This window comes from Protopterus annectens, chromosome 1.part1, assembly GCF_019279795.1.
Source record: "Protopterus annectens isolate FY-2018-M chromosome 1.part1, PAN1.0, whole genome shotgun sequence".
NCBI lineage: Eukaryota > Metazoa > Chordata > Ceratodontiformes > Protopteridae > Protopterus > Protopterus annectens.
This window is the reverse complement of record NC_056726.1, coordinates 353,401,254-353,422,163: the sequence shown is the minus strand read 5'-3', so window position 1 is coordinate 353,422,163 and position 20,910 is coordinate 353,401,254. Positions and strand designations below refer to the sequence as shown.

Sequence of the window (20,910 nt, the reverse complement as noted above, 5' to 3'; positions counted from 1 at the left end):
ACTTTCCTACTCTATTTCGAAACTATTTAACTGCCTCCCACCCACTCTTCGCAATACCCGGGACCACACTACTTTCAAATCTCTCTTATTCTCCTATCTTACTACTAAATGGATATGCCCACCCCAATCTCCAACTTAGATTCCCTCTCTATGCACCTTCTTCTCCACCGTTCCTGCAACAACTGCTTCTTTCCTCACCCCGCTACACCTTAATGCGACAATCACAATAGCATCTGTGTATTATTTATGTCCATCCTTTATCACAGTGTATACTGTCATTTCTATGTACTGTTTCATAAATGTGGAGCTCTTCCCTCCGGGCCTCTAATGAAAAAGAACTTGTGCTCAGTCAGAATTTCCTGGTAACCAAATATAAAATAAATAAATAACCTAATATAAAATAAATACAAATCTTAACAGGTTTCTTTATTATTAGCTCCAGCATTCCTGCCATGCCCTGAGTACCACCACAATCAAGTGGTCAGTTGAAGGGACCATCCAAAAAGCAAGGGGAAGAGGTTGTCAAAAGGCTAATTCACCCACTACATAAGTAACTCCATAAACTCACAAAAGAAAGATAGTGTCCTCTGGGGGTGCAGGGTGAAACTTTCCTCTTCATAGAGGTCAATGTCTTCAGTGAGGGATTTCTGTACAGAATCCAAATGTCTCTCCTTGCGCTTACACTTCTTATGCACTTGGGGAGGGGGGGGGTCATCTGAAGAATTAGAACTATTGCTATTCCCTTGCGGAAGGGGGATGAGGCCTTCAGTGCTGGACTGTACTTGGGATGGAGGACGAGAGCCATAAAGTTTCAAATGAAGCAGGGGGTCTGGGCCAAGCCAGAACATTTGCTTCACATTCTTGTCTAGAAGATCGGCAGGGTAAAAGGATCTCAAAAGCAGACCGACAACAATAGTACCAAAGAAGGGCCTCACCAAAGCCAGTAACAGATCAGGAGAATGTCTACCTAGTGCAGAAGTGTTCACTGGATCCAGGACTGAGACATGTACTGAAGACTTTAGGACCCAAAGACAGAAATGGACCTGACTATGTCTGCTCCAAAGCTGGGTATGCGACCCCGACACAGACCACTCACCTCCAGGACATACTCGGCACCGAAGATTTGGAATTCAAAAGAGTCAGGTGAACTGTCTGTGCCAAAAATGCCAGCAGAGTTGGTGGCAAAAGATGGAAGACTAAAGGAAGTCTTAGCTCTAAAACCACATATGCAGGCACAGGAACTGGGAAGAGAGCAAAAGTAAGATTGCAGTGTTCAGCTCTGTCTGCCCTCTGCGAAGAAGATGGAATGACCCCACATTCACCTGAGCCTTAATCTGATCTTTGACTTTATTTTAATGTTTTAAAGCCAGTTTCGCAGCTCCTCTGGGTTAACATGAAGAGGTAGCTGAATCTCCCACTATGGCAGGGAGAATATCTTCAATAATCAACTTTATTTTTACAATCAGAATGTGTCCTCTTGCCAAAAGAAGCACAACTGTTACAAAAATAAACCAGGTGATCTATACCCTCAGTCCAAATATTTCACCTGTGGATCTCCAGGTGGAATTTTATATGCACATTTATTATTTACTTATTCTTAAGCCAGGAGTGTCGTCCATGATAGAAAGGAAAAAAAAAACACCAACATACTAGGCTTAGGTAGGCCCCAAAAAGATGGAAAGAGAAAAAATATTTAAAAATAAACTGATGAGAGAAAATTTTCCCAAACTATGAGGTGAGAGAGAAAAACTGAAACGGCACTACTAAAAATGAAAGTTGTAGCATTAAAATGCATTTATCTGGGATAACATTCGCTGACCAGTGGCAATCATGTCCGACTCTTAAGAGCAATAAATGAGCTCTAATGATTATTCCTCGATTAGCACTATAGAAGAGGGACAGCTTGAGGACTGGTGAAACTTTGATGGAGAAAAGTTGCAGGCTTGAGTCCATTGAAAGGCAGTAATCCAGCCAGTTAAGACAGTAAGAAAGGACAACATAGTTTTCTTTTATTTAAAGGGGCAGCAAATGACAGGAGTTGGAACAATCCTCAGATATTTGATTACTTAACTTCAACAAAGACCACCTTTAAAGAATTTTCCAACCTTAAAGTGGCAATGTTTGATCATTATGCCTGAAATATCAAAATTGAACGTCTACAACAGGATTTTTCCAAGACATTCCCCAAGGGATAATCATATTCCCTATAACCCACTTTCCCTCATACATGTCGGAAAAAACAAGCTGCATGTCTACAGTTTTTAACTTGTTCACTACGAGTCAAACAAATTCATCTTGCCTGTAACTGTACCTAGCCTGTCAAAATCTAGTTCTTGAGAAAGATATTACACACCATTCCTTTTACATCAACTCAGAGAGTACTGTGCTTTTTCTGAAACTGAGCTTGCACTGTGGCACTATAAGAACTTCAAGGTGTGTTCCTTGCATTATTCTTGTCAGTTTTTGCTGATCATGTACAATAGGAAAACTGAAACCTTTTTCAAACAGAGATTCTTCATCAAATCCTCTAAAGCTAGCTATGAAAACAGAATTGCAGCAGGTAGTAAAGACAACCACAAGGCCTTCTGCAGTTATGTAAAGGATCTCCACGGCAATACCCAAATTTGCTCTGAGGTAATGAACAATGGTACCTCCTATACCAGACAACAGATATTGCAATATACTGGCAGACAGATTCAGTGCCAACTTTACCCGTCTCCCCCTCCCTGCAAAGGACCAATCAATACCAGTAGACTGCTAGGCACCCAGTATTACTGCTGCACAGGTTAAAACAGCACTTTCCAAGGCCAAGAATACACGAGACCTGACAATATCCCTGGCTGTGTTCTACATGAACTACAGAGTGAACTGGCACCTCACCTGTGTGCCCTGTTCAATCACAGCCTCACCTCAGGCTTTGTCCCTCCCGAATGGTGGACTGCTACAGTCATCCCTCTCCACAAACGAGAAGTGACTACTGACCCTGGGAACTATCGCTCAATTAGCCTGACGAGTCTGACATGCAAAGCTACGGAATGCATCATCATAGACCTAATAAACAAAGATATAGGGAATCTCCAAACTCTGGAACCCACACAGTTTGGTTTTGTGAACGGCAGATCATGCCCACTCAACCTGGTCGACTTCTTTGAGTCAGTCACTAGAGCTGTGGATGAAGGCAAGGTGGTTCCATACAGCCTACCTTGATCTGGCAAAGGCTTTTGATACCATTCCCCACTCAGGAATCACAGAAAAACTCACTAAGCCCTTATCACTAGGTGGGTTGCAAACTGGCTCACAGATAGAACCCACAGTGTGAAAGTAGCTGACTCAAAGTCAGACTGAAGACCAGTCACAAGGGGAGTCCAATAGGGTTAAATCCTGAGTCCTCTCCTGTTTGTTATCTACTTCTCTGAAGTCCAGGCCAACATGAAGGGACTCTGACAAAGTTTGCAGACGACTGCTAGTTGGTAGCTATTAACTCCAAGTGATGCGGACATCCTGCAGAAAGGCCTCACTGAGACCAACTGGTGTCAGAACCATGGCCTTAAGCTCAATGCCAAAAAATGTGTAGTCATCCACTTTGAGAAAATCTCGGTTCCCATGAATTGCCACATTGATGGCAGTTCACTGAACACAGAAGGGGTTAGAAGAGATTTGGGAACACAGGTTGACAGCAGCCTCTCTTTTGACCATTACATTGCCACTGTGATCAGAAAGTCCTTCTATGTGGCACATCTCATTACTTAGAGTTTTGCATCCAGGAAGAAAGAGGTCACTGTCTCCCTCTACTCTTCCCTCAGGCCAATCGAGTACAATGCCCCATTTGGCATGTATCTCACTAGACACGCAACTGGAGAGCCTGCAAAAGTACCTCACAAAGATGATCTTTGGCCTTAAACACTTGTCCTATATGAACAGACTAAAAAAAAACTCCAACTATTCTGTCTCTCATATCGCCTACTTAGAGGCAATCTCTGCTCGACTTACAAACCTGTGTCTGACCCAGCTCTGTTAGAAATGCTACATCTAAAGAAATCCCAATCCCTACACACCACACGCTCCAGAGACCTCAACCTCAGTACCACAATCAACTGAACATGCTGGAGGGACAGATTCATAACCCAGAGACTGCCCATGCTATGAATAGACTTCCCATACATGGCAAACGGGGCACCTCATTGGCCGTCTTCAAGTAAAATCTTGATGAGTGGATGGGAAAAAGAAAATTTACCCTGGGGAACAATCCAGTGGCTCTACTCGACAGAGGAACTGGGAATTAATGTCAGGTGTCACCATGCCAGGGTAATCCTATGGGCTAGGCTTGTAAAGGCTCCAGGGCCATTAGCCTAATACACACCTATGAGAGAAATCGAACTTTTTAAAGACATTTCACACAAAAGGACACCGTATTCCTGATGGTCGGATTTGTGAACGAAGGGAAATGCTCTACAAACAGAAATTAGCTCCAGCAGAATTTCATAACTGACTTAGGCAGCAACTACCCTCAAAGCTCTAAACAGTCACCTGTCTCAAAAGCAATTTTTTTTTTACCCGGTCAGGAAATCCCACAAAGAAAGCATTCAGCTTAAAGACAATACATAGCCTTTTTAAAAGAAGTTGAGGAGTACAGTAGGCATAAAAACTGTTTTATTACCAAAACAGACACCTCAGCAGAAAGCAGCTTGACACGAGTTTCAGTTTAGTGACACTCAAAGCCAAACATCCAGCTGCATCTTTTAAGTGATATATAAAATGCTGAAAAATATGCAGACTTAATTTCACTGAAATATTAGGCTACCACAGCAACAGAACCATTGACAATAACTAGTTTTTGCCTCAACTCATTTAATTTTTGCAACATTTACTGGGAAGCAAGTATAACACGAAGTATAAAGGTATAAAATAAAGCAACACCAAATCATTCACAGGCTGTTGCTCTCAAATTTCCTATGCAAAACAGGCAATAGACTACACTCTAGTCACCAAATATCTACAGCACCTAGACCCTCCCCCAAGTCTTTGACTGTCAGCAAGTAGGGTTGCCACCTTTTCAAATGCCCAAAGTGGGACATTTTTGGTACAAACGTCAGATTTTGAAGGGCAAAACAGACCCACGGCCAGTACAAAGGACAGAAATTCACTTTTTTGTCTAAATAAAAGCTTATTCTTGTAGCATTGCAGTTGCTTATTCTGTTTCTTATAACATTTAGGTGTTTCAGATACAGAATAACTGTGTTATGCAAGTATTACGTAAAATATAGGAAATATTTTTGTCCTAAAATCTCAGGACATTTACCATTTTTTTTAATTTTTATGCAGGACACAACTGCCAAAAGAGGGACGTGTCTCTCGCAAATTGGGACAGGTGGTAACCCTATCAGCAAGGTCATGTATGTGTTCAAGCTACAAAGTCGGCATCATAAGAATGAGTCAGACAATGTCATCTAATGTGGCATATTAAAAGGCCAGATCCTACATAAACAAAAGTAGATGAAAAAAAAAAATTACAAAAAGGGAACATAATTGCTTTGACAAAAAAATGTACTTCATATAGAAAAGTAAAATTATATGAAGAACAAAACCAACACCTAAAATCTTTGTGTATTACTTATAATATTGTGTAATAATTAACCTAAATATTATTATTGAATGATGAAACGCTACACAATTCATATGTATACTGAATGAATAATAAATATTAATATCTGGAACAAGTAAATTATATTAAATTATCTTAAAAGAGCCTTAAGTTTCAAAAGACATTTAATAGAACAGGTCTCGTTGAGACCTGGAGGAGCAAATGCGTTAGTTTTGAGCTGCCAAAGCAGCTCTTGTTCCTCTAATAGCAGATTCCAAGGTCCTCCTCTGGGGTCTTTAGTAATCTTTTGCACTACCATAAATAAAAATTTACTTTTCTTTATGAAGTACATTTTTTTTTAATGTAATGTCTTCTTAATAATTGTTCTACAATAAGGTTTAATTGACTTTTTAATGCTTGTTAATTCTAATTGATTAATTGTTTAATTAATATTGTTAAGCATATAAGCTTGGTGTATTTGGCTTGTAAAACTGTCTGAGGAAGTGTGAGGATTGTTCGCATGAAAGCGCTAACCAGTAAAAGTTTTTTATCTCCATTGGTCTGCAGTTGGTACCTTTTTTTCGTTTTTCTTTGTGGTTTTGCCTGTTTCGTGGTTTCATGGTATCTATAAATAAGATATAGGGTGTCTCCTGATGGAAAAGAAAGCTTATTAGGTGCTTGCTGAAAGGGGTTTTCAGTAAAATTATTTTGCAGTATTTACAACTGGGCTAACTACTTTTGCTCTATCAAAATGAACTAAAATTTAGAATCGAACATTGACCCTTAACCAGGAAAGTGAAAAACTTGAAGCAATAAAGATGAAACAGGAACTGTAGATACTTTTTGCATGGTAACACACACAAAGCCAGCCATCATCATTCAAATGAACTGGAAGAATTACACAAGGCGTCAACTGAATGCATGTTTTAGTTGAATTTCTGTTTCACGCCTGGTGCAAGTGAACTTTGCAAATTCTAGAATGAATACTACAAAATCATGTTCACTGTATTTTACTCCACATAAGGGTGAAACAGCAGCTAAAAGTACACAAAATCAGGTATATGTGAGTTTGGACCTTAAATGTCATGTTAACTACAGTAGTGTGCCAGAGTGCTGGATCCAGTAAGTGACAGCTTTGTTGAAAGCATGGTTGTTGGAAGAGGAAGATGCCATATTCTTGGATGTAGCCACGTGAACTTTAAGAATGACGCACACAAAACTCCTCTAGTTTACAAATGGACAAAGGTCTTGCTTCTTTGGGATAAGAAAAAAAAATGACCTCCCAACCCCAAACATACGGGTATCCATTTTATTGACTGATTCACCAACAGCTGCCAAATTCAAAACTAGGCAAGCCATTTCTAGAAGGGGAGCAACAGATGCACTGCTACAGACGTGGAACAAATCTTGCTGGTAATACTACTTCAGAAGCTGAAACTCATAATATTGATCTGTGGTCCATTTTCATCCCATACTCTAGGGCTTAACCTTACTACCACTCACTTTTTACTTGATGTTAAACTAGAGCAGAAAAAAAAAACTCTCCTGGTTAAAATAATGCCTGGCAAAGGGTGGTTGCCATTAGAATTTACTGCGGCTGTTTCTGTCATTGCAGGTGTGTCTGGTAGGCCTCTCACTTCAGGCTGACCATGGGATTTTTAAGGCTGTTCATTTTTCTTCTGCAGAGCTCCTTAGTAGGAGTCATTTTCTTGATTTGAAAAGTAGATTGCATATCGCTATCTAGCCCAAAGACATAAAAAGCTAGGTCTACCATCTCAAAAAAAAAAATAAAGTCACAAGATAATGACCTTCCAGACAATGTCACACAAGGACCTCAGTGATGGCACCTATGTTTTTTTACTGGATATTTTTTTCTTCTTGTGGTCACTGAGCTCTGAAGCAGTTTTTTTTTGTTTCTTCTCAGAAGCAAACCTTAGGGAAAGCAATCACTTACTGAAATACCTGCAAAGCTCTATATTTTGTATGATATAGCCGTAAGAACAGGGGGGGGGGGGGGGGTTTGGGACTAATTTTCTACAACAAATCCAACTGTCTAAATTCTTTACCTGGAGGCAGGTGACTGGGTGGGAAAGGTTGTTGGTACAAACCATGAATAGATTATACCAATGTAAAAGATGCTACTGGATGTACAGGTACAACTACAGTAACAAGGAATGGAAATGTTTTACCTGACTTGCTAGCAATGCCCAAGAGCTTCACCAGAAACGTCTGTGAGGACATGACAAACAAGGGTAAGAGAAGGGACCAGCCTAGGCTATGCTTCAAGGATGTCACTTTGTTTTGAACATGTCTCTATGATGAAAGTGTAAGAACCTTACAAAGAAACAAACATTCATAAATAGATCAAAAGTCATATCCGCAGGCAAAGATGGAATCCTCCTTCCCACAGAAGTATCCAGTAAGCAAAGTATACATAACCAAGGAATGTCCTTACTCAGTCTGAGTAGGAGATGTCATAGTAAGAAAACATTAAGGACTTGGCAACTTTAGTAAGACTTCAGGCTTGAGCTGTAGGATTCAATCCTCTTTTTTCCAAAGAGGGAACTGGTCTTTAACAGAGAGCCAAGCTTTTTCTGCAAACTAGCCAGTGCTTTACTAATTTACAAAAACTCTGTCCTAACACAAAGATGTCTAGGAAGACTCAACTAAGGTAGGTAGGGAACTCTGAACCATCCACAGTAACATCCATCACAGCAAGCGATGGTATTATGGCACCCCTGAACACCCTCTGGAAGAAGCTGAAGATGACTCTCTCAAAGGCTCTTAGGTCTACTCTGCTCAACTAACAGGAAAGTACAGTCGTGTACACTTACCATAAATGTAGATATTAGAGTATATTCACTGTTGCAGTCATCACACTTGGGTTATCCTGCCAGGGGTAGCCCTCAGTCAGGCCGAATACCAGATTAGTATTTCTGTGTTGGTTGCTGTCGCTCCAGGACTGACGTCAGGTCGTCAGAGGTATAAAAACATGCAGCGCATGCCATTACATCAGTTTTTTTTTGTCCCAAATGTTAGGAGTCCAAATAGGGAGCTAGGTTATGGTGGAATAATGCCACCAGTAGAAAGTAAATACCAACTAGCCCTGTAAAGAGTGAGGAAGAGAGAGAACGGGGATGGAGGGTGGGAAACCAGGACTGTGACAGTGAATACACTCGAACATCTACATTTATGTTAAGTGTACACAACTGTACTATGTTCTTCGTGTTTCACTGCTGCAGTCATCAAACTTGAGTTGATTCCCAAAGCTGAAGAACGGGTGGAGGCAGTCAAGAAGATTTGGGGCTGGCTAGTATGCCCTTCAGGACTGCGGCAGCAAAGCCTGCCCTGGATTTGGAAAAGATAGGCAGGTGGTAATGCTTGGTAAAAGTATGAACAGAGCTCCATGTTGCAGCTTCCAGGATGTCCCTGGTAAGGACCCCACTGAGAAAGGCTGCAGAGGTGGAAGTTGCCCTAGTGGAATGTGTTGTGACTTCCTGTGGGGGTGGTTTCCTGTGCTGTTTGTAACAGAAATGGATATGGTGTGCTATCCATTTGGAAATTGTTTGTTTTGATATGGCCTTGCCCTCTTGGCCCTGGTGCAAAGCTGACTAGTAACTGGTTAGATTTCCTAAAGGGCTTAATCCTAGCCAGGTAGAATCTGAGCTGTCTGTGCACATCTAAAGAGTGCAGGATCATTTCCCCCTTATTTTGAGGTTTAGGGAAAAAGGTGGGCAAATGAGATTGGTTGAGAGCCACACTGGACACCATTTTAGGCATGAAAGTTGGGTTAGTCCTGAGGGTGACCCTATCAGCATGAACAATGATGAAGCGCTCCACAGCCATGAGTGCTTGTAGCTCAGACACTCTTCTAGCTAAAGTGATGGCCAGAAGCAAGGCTGTTTTCCAAGAGAGGAATTTTAACTCTGCTGAAGCTGCAGGCTCCACGGGTGGAAGCATGATCTTTTCCAACACAAAGTTAAGGACCCAAACAGAGGTAGGGGCTCTTCTGGGTGGCCTAAAGTTGTCAGCCCCTCTAAGGAACTGCTTGGATAGACGGTGTGAAAAGAGAGGTGGCTCTGTGCTGTAATGAGCACAGAAGCCAGAGGCACGGGTTTTAATAGAAGAGAAGAATGGGCCTCTGTGAAGTAGGTCTGCTAGGTAATCCAGGATGACAGGTAAGGAGGGCTGTGCTGGTTCAGCTCCTTTAGCCTGGATCCAGGAAAAATACCTTTTCCACATGTCAGCATAGGATTTTCTAGTGCTGGGTCTTCTAGCTTTATGTAGAACGTCCAGCACCTGCTTACTTAGGCTGGCCATGGAGGAGAGGTCAAGGAATAAGCCAGGCTGCCAGGTTCAGGGTCAGAAATTGTGGATGCATGAACTCTCTCCTCCTGCTGAGTCAGGAGAGATGGAATCTGAGGGAGGTGCCATGGAGGCAACGGTGACAGACTGCATAGTGGGTACCAGGGCTGGCATGGCCAGTCTGGGGCAATCAGGATTGTCCTTGGTCTTTCCTCCCTTATTCTGAGTAATACATTTGTAAGAAGAGGCAGAGGGGAAATGCACAGATCGACAGGCTTACCCATCTGAAGGATAAGTCATCCACTTTCCAGGCCTTGCTGCGAGGTTCCCTGGTGCAGAATATGCTGAGCTGGTGGCTGTTGTGGGAGGCAAATAGGTCCACCTTTGGGGTACCCCATTTCTGGGTTATGAGGCTGAAGGTGTTGTGGTTTAAATGCCACTCGTGTGGGTCTAGGAGATTTCTGCTTAAGTTGTCTGCCAGAGAGTTTTGCTTGCCTGGCAGGAATTGTGCTAGCAGGTGAATATGCATGGCTGAGGCCGTGTTCCAAAGGGTCATGGCTAGCATGCAGAGTGGGTAAGAGGGGGTTCCCCCTGCTTGTTGATGTACCACATCACTCTGGTGTTGGTTTTGATTAGTAGAGGCCCAGGAGAGAGTAGGGATCTGAAAGCTGTCTGAGCATGCTGAACAGCTAGCATCTCTTTTTGGATGATGTGCAGATTAATTTGATTTGGGCTTCAGTGGTCCTGAATGCATCTGCCGTCCAGGCATGCACCCTACGCATAGTTTGATGCATCTGTGGTTAGGGTCTGCGCGGCATGGGGTTGTGAAAAGGGAAGTCCCTTGATGTGGTTGCATGAGGCTGCCCACCAAAGAAAATCTTTCCTTAGACAAAGTATCATAGGTATAATAGTTTCCAAGTCCTGAAAATGTTGACACCAAAGGCTCTAAGTACCATTGAAGCTTCCTCATATGCAGCCTGGCATATAGAATTAGTAAAATGGAGGCAGCCATAAACCCCAGAGCTTGCAGGCTTTTCCTTGCGGATAACTAGGTTCTGGTGGGCCAGTTGAGAGCAGTATCTTGTCAGACAGGCTTGTTTTTCTGGAGTAAGGAATGTCATCTGGGATGCTGTGTCCAGGCTTGCTCCCAGGAATACAATTTTCTGACTGGGGACTAGTTTGGCTTTCCTTTAGTTTATAGTGTACCCCAGTGAGGTCAGTAGGTCCTTTACAAACGTCAGGTGCTGGAACAGCATTTCCTGACTTCTGCCTGAATCAGGCAGTCATCCAAGTAGGGGTAAATTTGATTATTTCTTTGCCTGCAAAAAGCAATGGCTGGAGCCAGGCATTTTGTGAAAACTCTGGGAGCAGTGGATAAGCCAAAGGGAAGTGCAGAGAACAGATAATGCACAGATCCTGCCCCGAAACGTAGATATTTCCTGCAAGAGCCTCTGACTGGGAACTGCAGATAGCCCTCTTTTAGGTCTAGGGTGGCTAACCAGGCATCTTTGGACAGCAAAGGAAGCATTTTGAATTTTGGTACCACCAGGAAGGTGTTTAGAATGGATAGATCTAAGATTGGGCACCAAGTGCCATCTTTTCTGGGTACCAGGAAAAGTCTGAAATAGAAACCCTGGTCTATCTGGTCTGCAGGATCAGGCTAAATTGCCCTCATGGAGAGCAGGGAATGAACTTGGTTTTGTGCCTCTTCCCACTGGTTTGAAGGAAGATTGGGGAAGCCTTTTGGGGTTGGGAGTGTGTAGAAATAAAATTTGTACCCTTGGAACACTATGTTGAGGACCTATCGATCATTGGTGATGGAGGCCCAGTTTTTTGCATGGGAGGTAAGTTTTCCTCCTAGGGCCACAAGCAGGTGGGCAGGGGTAAGAGGCGGATTTGAAAAGTCATTGTGAATTCTTTCCATAAGGGGGTGGCTTAGCACTCCCTGTTTTAGAAGTGGAGGTACTCTATTGCTTAGATCTCTGCATTCCCTGGAACTGCTGTCGGGGGGGGGGGGTCTGCTTCCCCCTAGGTCTATTCTGAGGAGGCCTTGAGGGGGCTGGACAGGACCAATGTTATGAGGGGCAATGCCTACTGAATCTCGGAGGCTGGATTTGAAAAAAGTCTTTAATTGTCTGCACAGACTTAGCTTTTTCTTCCATCACTTTTAAAACCTCAATTGCTTTGGTGCCAAACAGAATGTCTTTGTTCAGTACTGCATCTAATAGTTTTGATTTGACATGGTATGGCAAGGTCTGTTCCTCAAGCCAAGCATGCCTTAAAAGTACAGAACCTGTGACTGCTGCCCTGCAGGATGCTTCTAGGGCGTCAAACCCATATTGCTGGGTATGCTTAGTAACTTGGCTTGCAGAATGCATAAGCTCCTTTAATTCATTATTTTCTGCACAGTCTGGGAAGGTAGATAATTGTTGTTTCTGCGCAGTCTGGGAAGGTAGATAATTGTTGTTTAACAAGTTCCATAGTATGTTGCTGGTATTTCAGCATGTGGAACTGACAAATTAATGCTCTAATGGCAAGAGTTGCAGAGGTGTACACTTTTTTACCCCATCTGTCTAAAGCTCGGGAATCCCTGCCCGAAGGGGTGGGATTCTTAGTTGTGGTTGCTTTTATTCCTTTAGAATGACTCTGGAGATGACCTCTGGGTCAGCAGTAGTATTTTTTGAAAAGAAATTTGAGAGAGTCAGGGGACTCTAATACCTGTCAGGTTTCCTGAGAGCAGGAGGTAGAATATCAGGAGTTAGACTGGATTCCATAAAAACATCATCCACAATATCCAGCACAGGAGGAATAGCTAAGGGTCTGTGCTATGGTAAATCTAAAAAAATTCCATTAGTCTCTTTCTGGACTGAGGATAATCTTGGCATTCCCAATGGAAATGCTCTCGCAAGTTATGTAAGGTTTCACCAAAAGAAAAATCCTCTGAAGGAGAGGCAGAAGAAATGGATTCCTCTGCATCCGAATCCTCATAAGCAGATAAGGGCATGTTCTTCATAATCAAACCTCAGAGTCGTCAGACTCGGTTGGATAAAGCTGCTGGGGACAAGTCTCTTTTTCTTTTAGCAGGGGTAAGGCCGACTTCCCCTAATCAGCATGATAAGGTCTTCTGCCATTTTAAGCATTTGAGATTGAGGCATGGTTGCAAGTGCTTGAGCTTGGGTCGTCTGTTTTTTAGGCGTAGTTCGTGCCCTGGGCCTAGAAACTCGGTAGTTTTAGAAAGAACTGAAAACGCAAAAAGTTGTCGGTTTGTGTCTAATATCGGTAGTGCAAAGAACTTCCTCTGAAGCCATTGCCTGCACAGCAGCTCTGGAACCATCCAAGGTAGAGACATCTGCAGGTTCCGTAGTCAAAGATTCTCGCGGCATACCACACTCCAAACGGGTTTCGGTAGTGGCCTGTGAAGCCACAGAAGTGGGCATCAGGGGCTGCGAAAGTACCTCACTGAGTACCGGCAAACTGGCGACTAGCTTAACGGAGGCATCGTCTGCAGTGTTGGACCTGTGTGGTCTTATCTCTATCTTTATCCTTACTTTTTTTTGAAAAATGGGTAGTCTGATGGCTTACCGAAGCCATTCCGGAATACTGAGATCAAGAGCAAAAGTATTTAGCTACGATAAGGGCCTTACGACGTATAGTTCTGGCACTGAACAAAGCACAAAACCGACAGCGAGGGACATCGTGGTCTGGGCCTAAACAGGTGACACAGTAAGAATGGAAATCACAGTGTGGTTATTTGCTTTCCACAGGTGAGACAATTAACTTTTTCTGACATTGGTTAGAGCAAGAAAAAAGGATCCTCAATAGGGTACTTCGCTTTAGAAGACTTAACTTCAAATTCGGAAATGAAAACTCAGGTAGCAGCCGACCAGCACTCGTGCAAACTGCTTCGGGCTCCTTGGCAAGAAAGCCTGATGTAATGGCGTCAGCTGCCTGTTTTTATACCACTGACGACCTGACGTCAGTCCTGGAGTGATAGCAACCAAGGGAGAAACCCTAAGCCTCTGGTATTCGGGAAGACTGAGGGCTACTCCTGGCAGGATAACCCAAGTGTGATGACTGTGACAGTGAAACACGACGATCAACAGTCCACCTACCCTCCACAGCAATCATACTGGATGAAATGCTAGAAGAGAGATGAGTGAAGTTCTCAGTGAGTTCAAATGACTCAAGATTTATGCAAACATGCCTCTCAAAGGAAAAAAAATTCAATACCTTTACATCAGCAACACAGACAAAATATTTGGATTACACAAGCCTATTGCCTCCTGTCTTTTTATAAAACCAAGTCATCTATAGAAAAACATTCCAAGCAGGCCATCCTTTAGTTTCCATCAATGGCATACTTCCAATGAGGAAGCATTATGAGAATAATGCTTAATCAACTGAGAACTTAAAAACTATGATCTTTCTTGCAGCAATATTCCTCTTCTGCTCACAACAGCAAGGACAACCAAAAAAGTAAAGTTTCTCTCTTCTAAAAGCAACTTGCACTCCTCCACTCTCTCCCCCCTTCCCCCTCCTTATATATTTTGTTCTTCTGTTTGCATACACCTACCCCTCTGTGTGTAATCCACACACTCAAAGCATTTGTATATACACTAAAAGATGATCCCAATCAAAGTACACATTTTCTGTTCTCACTTTAAACAAATTTTAGCTTGGTTGCTCTGTCATTCTTGTAAATATCACACAGCATATAATTTTTTGTACCATATTCTCATACCTTTCAAACACACACACTTACTATCCTGATTCTGCTACCTCCAGATATCAAAAATTAATTAACTTGGGCATCTTCTATTACATTCTAAAACAAACTCAACTCCAAGCTGACATCCACCCCAACCCTGGTCCCAATAACAACTTCTCAACCTGCCGACAATCTTCCCCAACTATCACCCCCAACAAAAGTTATTCAGTCTACTACTCATTCTCACCCCTAACACCCTGCTTCCAAAACCCTCCAATACTGACCTGCTCTTTACCAATTTCAATCTCTGTAGCATCATAAGAAAAGCTAGGGAATTCAATGCTGCTCTAGCCACCTACTCAACAGACACAGCTGTGACAATTGAAACCTGGTTAAAGCTGCACATCAAAGACACAGAAGTTATCACAACCAGTTAAATCATCACTAGGCTAGATAGATTAATCAACAGGGGTGGTGGAGTCACCATTATGCTTAAGGACACCCTCAAAGTTGAACTAAACTGTGCTCCTCCTAACCTACCAACTCCAAAATCCTAACCACTTGCCTTGAAATCAACCCAAACAAAACATTAATTATCATTACCACCCATCTCCCTCCTGACAATAACCTTCCCACCATTGAAAGTTTACTTCCTGGGCATCTAACAATTTCAACCAAGAAACTATAGTTGTTGGTGATTTCAACCTTGACTGGCACTCCTGCTCATCCAATAACCCCTTCAACTTCCTAAACCTATTCAACTTCACCCAAACCATGAACTATCCAACTCGCATAGACAAACTTTCCAAAAAGCAGTCAACATTAGCTTGGATACTAACAAACTCAACCTAAGTTACCTAGCTGGTTGCCTTCCAGACTCCCTCAGTGACGAATCTCCAACCTTTCTATACAGAATACATGTGCATTTTCAAAGCAACTTCGCTTATAAATACATCTGTAGCAAGAAAAACTTCTCCCCCTCTACTTTTAACCTGATGCTTCAACAATGTGACTGGACATCACTTAAAAACCTACATCTAGACCTGGCTGTTCAGTATTTCAACAATACTTTACTTAAAATACTTAATCTCGTTCCCACTAGGAAAGTACACTCAAAAGTCAAGCACCTACCTTAGCTAACCACGGACACCAAACTACTACTTAAACACAGAGATAGAGCATGGTCAGTTTACCACACCACCAAAGATAAAGTAAACCTCAACATAAAAGCTACGGCATCTAGCTAAAAAACAAAGCAAAAAAGACAAACTTACTTCCAAACCTGTCAAAAGAAGCACCTGAACAACCACCCAAAATTCTGACAAAGCATTAACTATCTCTTCAACCCTAATTGTTCCCTAACCCCCTGCCCCAGTCACCTCAAATAATCCCATATCTCTGAATATCACACATCATTCCCCTTCACAAAGGCAGACCCTCTAAAGAACTAACCGACTTTCATCCCATAGCAACCCCCCCTTGAAAAATCTTAGACAAATGCATCCACAATCAACTCCTTATCCACTTCCTTAGTCACAACTTATTGTCCAGCTTTCAACACGGCTTTAGACCTAAACATAGTACTAGCACTGCCCCAATATCTTTCACCAACACCATTCGTTTCTTAAACGAAGGCCAGCTTGTCTCTTCTGTCTTTCTCGACATGTCCAAAGCTGACGCAGTTTCCCAGCAACTACTCAACAAGCTCTCATCCTATGGTCTCAGTTCATCATCCCTGTCCTGGTTCCACAGCCACCTTTCGAATCAACAGCAGGCTACTAAATGGGAAAACAATCTCCTCCTCCCCATACTCCCAATATCTGTTGCTGTACCCCAAGGTTCCATACCTGGCCCTCTTCTCTTTAGAATATTGACAAACAACCTCAGCTTTGCAACTACTCTAGCCTCCATTGTCCAGTACGCCGATAATGCTCCATTGACCAGTACACCAATAACCTCAGGATGTACTAGCATAATGGTTGAGGTCTTTCCTGCTTGATTCTGACCACAGCTTACTGGATGGACTTAAAATGGCCAGTCAGGGCAGTTAGCCTAGTTGTTGTGTCTTTTGGCTTTCCCTGGTTAGGGGTCACCACAGCGGAACTCCGGTCCGCTAATGATTGGCAGTAGATTTTTACGTGCAAAGTTGCAGACCCGGACGCACAACCTTCAACGAAGGTACGCCCATTCACACACGTTTCCACACAGAAGACGCTCTGGCTGAGAATTGAACAGGACGTTGTCTTACTGTGAGGCGACAACGCTACTGCAGAACCACCACCGCAGTCAGGGCAGTTAGCCTAGTATGAAAGTAAAAATGCATTTGTGTCATTAAAATAAACACACAAGTGTAGTCCCTCAGGGATCAGTCCTTAAACCACTCCTTTTTGCCATTTACTTCTCAGAAGTCAAGGCCAATGTCAGCAGTCTCTGGCTGATGAAATTTGTAGATGATTGCAAATTAGGAGCTGTCACTAAATCTCTCACTGACACAAATGTTCTTCGGGAGGGGCTGACACAGACAGATAACTGGTGTCAGAGCCATGGACTAAAACTGCACGCCAATAAATGCATAACAGTGCCCTTTGGGGAGTCATCCATCCCTGGTAACTACCATATTGACAACACACCCCTAAGAGTTGACACAGTAGTCAAGGACTTGGGGACACACAGACAGTAATCTAGCCTTTGATCATCACATATCTACAGCAGTGAGGAAATCATTTTATGGTATGGCATTTAAGTCCCAGGAAGTCATTGTTCCACTGTGTTCGGCATTCATTGGACCTATCATTGAGTACAACGCCCCCCTCTCCCTGGTATGTACCTGACCAGGCATATCCAACAACTGGAACGCCCACAGAGGTTCCTCAGTAAAAGAATACATGGCATAAGTAATATGTCCTATGCAGACCGCCTCAAGGCCCTATCCTTGTATTCCATCTCCTACAGACTTTTGAGGGGGAGATCTATGCCTGGCATACAGGTCATTTTAAGACCCCACTCTGATGGACCTCCTGCATATTCACAAACAAAACAAAAAAAAAAAAAAACAGAATTACCTGTTCTAAGGACTTAAACCTTGCCTGTGATATAAGTAAGACCTGCTGGAAAGATGGGTCATGTATCCCAGAGACTACCCTGTCTATGGAACAGGCTCTCGATCCATGTGAAGCAGAGTTCCTCCCAAACCCAATTCAAGTGCAACTTAGACATCTGGATGAGAAACCGGAAATTCATCCCTGGTTTAGCCCCTATGTCTCTAATGGACACAGGTAACCCATATACGTTTCATCTCCCAGGCCCATGCTTACACTTAAGGTATCAGAACTTGTTAGAGATTTGGGATGCATGGCTAGGCTTAAAAAGGCCCTTGTGGTTGTTAGCCTAGTAAACACCTTATCTGGTCAGTACTCTCACCCAATGAACTTCAAATAAAAATGCAAACCCCTTTTCAAGATATAGAAAAACACCTCTCTGAACATCAACTCATACTAAACCAAACAAAACTAAGATAATAGTCTTCAGAAACAAAAAAATCCAGACCATGCCAATCCCCTCCCTCAATCCTCGCCTCAAATGATACCAAGACAGAACCCACAAACCAGACTAAACTTGTGTCACAACAGATAAAAATCTAAAATTTGATAAACATATTTCTCTTAACAATCAAAACAAGTTCACGTCAAACTTGGCACCCTCTATAGGGCAAACTCATTCTTAAATCTAAGTGGCAGTCTGGTCACTTCTCAGTCACACCTGCTTTCTACACTCCTCTACTGTTGTCATATATTCACAAACCTGCTTAAGAATGATCTCAATAACCTGTAATCCTGTTAGAACAAAATTACCAAATTTGCCACTAATCATCCATACAGGACTCACCACTGCACTGCTCTCTTTCCAGCTGAACTAGCTTGAACACTCTAACCTTCTTTTATCTATCAATCAACTCATCATGGCCCACAAAATAGTCCACCAACCGCCCTGCTCTTTCTAATCTAGTCCAACCTAGTAACAACCTCAGGTCCCCTCAGAGGGTCTGTAGTATGTCAGTGAAACAGCATTACAGCAAATGCAATTTCTTCAACACATACACCAAACTCCTAAAAGGAGCAAAACCCAAGGTCACAAATCCCCCCCCCCCAGGGGGTTTAAAAAAAAAAAAAAAAAAAAATCAACAAAACACAACACACCACTTAAAACATTACAAAGTGGGTGGCTGTGTCCACCGCAACTAAATATACCAACTCCGACATTTCACTACAGTTGGTTAAAGGGCAAAGTCACAGCTCAGGCCAAGCGATTTTTCCCTGGGGGAAAAAAAAAATCACTGACCTGAGCTTTTGTTTTTTTGGATTTCGGTCTATATGTGTGTCGGTGAAATGGCATTCGCTGCAATGACGTTTCGCTGACATAATATGGACCCCCCCCTCAGATCCTCTGACAAACTAATGCTAAACGTTACCCACTCCCACAACTATCATGGCGACTCTCTCTATTCTTAGAAAAACTGCCAAATTCTGAGAACACTTCCTCAGCCCATCGTAAAAAAGCCTCACTATCCTAAGTCCAAACTCCTCCTAGAAAACTACCTAGCTAATCACTGGCTTTACTCCTGCCATACTCCAGGCCAATTCTTCCTACCACCTCATTACACCACTCTTCCTAATACCACCTCTTATCCTGCTGTTTCTATCCTTTCTACTTTCCCCTTCATCTCTATGCTGAATTGCATGCATGCTCATAACCTCATAATAACCACTGCTCACAGCTGTGCTTACAACTGCACTGGTGTCTCGGTTAATGCTTCACTGTTGTATATTTGTGCACAATGTTACTTGATTTTTGATATTTTGTATGTGCTTTGTTTATAATTATAATTTGCTAGTATTGTTAAAGCTTTGGATCTTCTCTCCCTGGGCCTCCGCTGAAAAAGGGCTCCTGGCCCAGTCAGACATTACCTGATTAACAAATGTAATAAATATGTATTTTATGCTTTGTAACCCTGCAGTAAAGCTTTTAAATAATCCAGTGGGATCAATGCTCTATCCTGGTCAACATTTAAGAAATAAAATGCTTACTGCCCTGAGTGCATTTCAAACAACCTAAAAATGTTAGTCAGAAGAGATCGTGGAGATGGAGACGTTTTTCCTGCAATACCATTTTCTGACCACACCTACAGATTCGAGGTGTAGCTGCCATCTCAATGGCCACAATTACACACCATCTGGAAAGAGGAATGCAATTCAAAGCTGGAGTACTTTAATAAAGGTGAATGCAAACTTGCTGACCCAAAGATGAGCACGCTTAAGTAAACTCATGTTCTAACATAGGCATATGCTTAACACTCAAGCAGTCTCTCAGAAGAAGCTCTACTCTGCAAGCACTGAGAAATAAAGGAGACATAACTAAAAATGTTCTTCCCTTTGAGTGATGATTCTCCTAATCTAACCATAACAATTTTTTGATACGGAGAAAGGGTACAGCTCAAGTTTTTTTTTTTTTTAACCCAATCTGTGAAAGAACAGTTATTCGCAAAGAATGTTTTTGTAATCCGGGAAAGAACAGTTATTCACAAGGCATTGCGGTGATCCAACACCAAAGAGAATTAGTGTAGAGGAAAGAAAACTAATGCAGAATCAGAAACATTTTTATATATAAAAAATAAATAAATAAAAACAGCACTACTTACAAATAATTGTTACCAACTGAAAGTATCAGATTTATCACGCCTTAGCATTACCATGGTTTTAAACTGGTCCACTACCATTTGGTCCGGAAAACACTGAAATTGCTAGAAAGCAACCATCTCTCCCCTTTATGACATGCCTTTCAGCAGCATGTACAACTAAATGTACCAATGCAAGGTAAGGGGCTGGTCACAAAATGATGGTAGGGTAAAAGGACCTCATACATGGCTTATTGACATTACTGTGTCGTGAAGATTATCCATAACTCGATTTCTTTTAAGTGATATTATTCTAAAATTCTGCAAAGCCAAGCAAATCCTGTTTTTTTAAGCAAGCCACACTTCAGCAGTGCCATTTACTAAAATGCAAGGCAAGTTTTCAACACAAGCTATTTAATTCTCTCAGATCACTTCCCAGTCAAGACATCACTCACAGAAGGTTAGTCACTCAGTCTACACTAATACAGTATTTGCTCAGATACAGTGCGTGTTGGTACACACAAATGCATGTGGGTTTGATCATGCACACACAAACAAATAAAGCACACTCACAAAGTATTGCATACTAACCGGTCCAAGGTCGTTAAAGACTCAGTTTCAGAACTTTCAGGGTGCAAAGAGAAA

The 20,910-nt window shown here is 42.3% G+C and overlaps 1 protein-coding gene across 1 annotated transcript in view; it reads right to left on the bottom strand.

Annotated features, from left to right (window-relative positions):
* UBR4 (ubiquitin protein ligase E3 component n-recognin 4) overlaps positions 1-20,910 on the bottom strand; it is a 3,959,899-nt gene that overhangs the window by 2,145,607 nt on the left and 1,793,382 nt on the right.